This window comes from Phocoena phocoena, chromosome 11 (genome assembly GCF_963924675.1).
Source record: "Phocoena phocoena chromosome 11, mPhoPho1.1, whole genome shotgun sequence".
Classification (NCBI taxonomy): domain Eukaryota; kingdom Metazoa; phylum Chordata; class Mammalia; order Artiodactyla; family Phocoenidae; genus Phocoena; species Phocoena phocoena.
In genome coordinates, this window is record NC_089229.1 from 68,675,702 (window position 1) to 68,679,008 (window position 3,307).

Below are 3,307 nucleotides of genomic sequence, written 5' to 3' on the forward strand. Positions count from 1 at the left end.
TTAAGTTGGAGTCTGAAAGCATTGTGGTTAGAATCCGCGGTCCTATACACAGTAAGGGTCACCTTTGACTAGTGAGGCAGAAAACAGGCCACAGGACAAAGAGGTGCCCATAAGCTCTGTTTTTACATTACTATAGCCCTTCCAAAGAGCAGCCTAAGAATTCTGCATGGAATTTGCTTTCCACAGATTTTTAGTGTTTTAGAGCTGGCATAATTTCATATTTCACCATTTTAGTAGGACCTCTCACATAATTTCAGTTGTAATTTTTCTATTGGATGATTAATATTACACATGCAAAGTAACAAAATGCTTTTCTGAATTCAGTAAGCCTTTTAAATGAAGTTATATTTTATTAAGGGCAGTAGTATCTGCACACATTTGAAGCATTAGTGTCACATGTGTTAGTAGTATTTGTTCAGTTGTACGTATGATTTATCTGAACCTTTTTAGTAACTCCATTACCCTGAATAGGTTTTTGACCCACAGGTTAGAAACTGATTTGGTCCAACTTCCTTACTTCACAGATGAGGGGACAAATGATTTAGAACAGGTCATTTACATGAATTGCTTAAGGTTACAAAGGGTTCTAAGGTCGGGGTAGAACCTATAACTCCTGACCTTTAGACCAATTAATATGAGTCCAAAATAGCCAAAAGCATCAGACTTATTAACACAAAGGCAAAATTCAGTTATAATGTGTATGCTAAATGGCCTGATGTATCGATTCTAATCTTCAGAAGGTGCTCCCAGACTCTGAACTTCCTGGCATATATGACATATCATATTGGGCCCTCTATTACTCTTAAGAGTTAAAAATTATTTTCCTGATTTTCAATCTAGGTATGAGAGAGTCTATCTGCTTATCTATATATGCCCGAGCACTTGGTACTGTGGTTCAGTTTCTTTCACATTCATTTTTCCCCTTTGAGAGTAGGAAAGAGGGAATAAAGAAAGTAAAAGCCAGAATGGCTCAGCTTGCAGGAAGAGGAGCTAAAAAGGGTCAGAGGGTAGACGTTTGAGATGCTCAACGTGTGTGTGGATAGCTGTGTCCCACTGATTCCGTTGGAGGAGTGTATTTGAAGTGGCATAATAATTAGGCTCAAAAATTTACCCTCAGTGTGTCCTTTAAAGAAAAGGCTTGGGTTGAACCTTGGGATAGTTCATTTCAATGATTTTTAGGCCTCTGTAGAATGCAGCTGCAGAAGAGAAATCTCAAGAAAACTGGTGTTCTCCCTTTTGAGACCTAATACTGCATATTTTCTGATTAACCAGAGTGTTGGTGAAAACCACTTCCCTTTAACTTTCATATCAGTTATTTATGCTTTATGATTAAACCATTACTATCAAAACCACAGCATAAAATTATAATTAGGCCTCTTTTTTCTGAACTTACACATGTCTTAAAAACCTTATTATTATAAGATATAGTATCTGCACACAGAAATGTAAAGTTATCATACCCAGATTCTAAACTCTGTGTGTCATTCCTTTCAAATAACGAAAACCAGGAAACTGATAATGACATTGCAGAATTAAAATACAGATAGTTGGGCTTCCCTGGTGGTGCAGTGATTGAGAGGCCGACTGCCGATGCAGGGGATACGGGTTCTTGCCCCGGTCCGGGAGTATCCCGCATGCCACGGAGCAGCTGGGCCCGTGAGCCATGGCTGCTGAGCCTGCGCATCCGGAGCCTGTGCTCCGCAACGGGAGAGGCCACAACAGTGAGAGGCCCGCGTACTGCAAAAATAAATAAATAAAATAAAATAAAATAAAATAAAATAAAATAGATCACTTCTTTCATTAAATATGTCAAATATTTTTCTTTCCTTGATTTGTGGATGGGTTTGCAATAAGTATAAGTTTGATTCCGAAGAAATAAATGTTTGGATGCTATTTCTTTAGAGCAAAGTTAACATATAATCTAATGTATAACAGACACTCAGTACTGTCAATCAAAAAGATCTTAAATATTTTTAAGGGAGATGGATTTCAACAAAGAGCCACTTGCTGACACTTAAGCACTTTAGAAGTGTATGAGAGTATAATGTTATGTTCTGGTGTGGAGCCAGAATGTTTTATTTTCTTACCAACATTTTATTTCCCTGAACTCTAAAAGAAGTGACAGGTTATTTTGTCTGTAATGGTGGTTATTTTCAACTTCAAAAACTTTTCTGTGATCTTAAAACCTTATAATTTGTTCACAGTTACAAGTTAATACAGGCACGGAGCAGCATCTGTATGTAATTTTAGCTGAGAGATACAGTGGGAACTTTGAGTCCTTCCAAACTTATTTCATCAGACATGCATTGTCTAGGACAAGTCTGCTGCAAGCATAATACTGAGTTAGCTTAAGTCCGATTTGTTGGAAATGTGGACATTTATGCATCTTTAGAGGGGTCTTAGCAGTGTCCTCCATCAGGCTTGTCCTCTGTTATATGGACAACCAGGAATGAGGGCAGGAAGGAAGGAAACACTGTACAAAAGCTCCTTCCGCCAGGCTCTGTAGTAGTGCTTTCTCCTATTCTACATCACTTAAGTCTGCGTAAAAACTCACCTCTCCACTACAACTTTTCAGGTATTCCTTTGCTGGGCATTGCCATGATACTCCGTTTTTGGGTCTACCCTTCCTAGACAGTGACTGGCCTACTCTGCCTTTCTCCCTTCCTCTCTCTCCCTTCAGGCATTTTCCAGCAGCTTAACTGTGGCTTTCTGGAGATGCAGGACTTAACAGAAAGTAGTCTGAGGAGAGAAAAAAAAATAGTGTTGTGGGCAGGGTTCTTCAAATCACACAGAGACTAGTTCTGCTTTCATGTAAGAAATAAATCCCATGGATAGTGCTGTGGAAGTGAGGGGTAAAAAAAATTTCAAAAAGAAAACAAAAAGGAGTTTATTTGAAAAGAAGGGAAAGAAGAAAAGGAGTGACTGTAGTGTTTTGTTGAAGTCTCAATTATAAAATATATGGAGTTAGGAGGCACCAAATTTTGTAATAAAGTTAAATTTGGAGACAGTCTATTGTTTACATGACCTTAGGATAAATGTGGGCAATGTCAATTTAAAGATTACAAGTTGGAGAGAAATGATAGGAATTGTATCCATTTTTTAAAACTATCTGCCTTATTATATCCAGTCTTTACACTTGCAATTGTGCCCAACATAAAAAAAAAAAATAAAGCAAGTCTTCCCTGATAGATTATTAGACAAATTGATTAGGTAAAACTTTGGATGGAGTAGCTTCTCTGTAGACGTCTAAAAGTGAGTCTTTATCACTTAAAAACAAAACTAGGGACTCTGCATGTTATTTTCCATG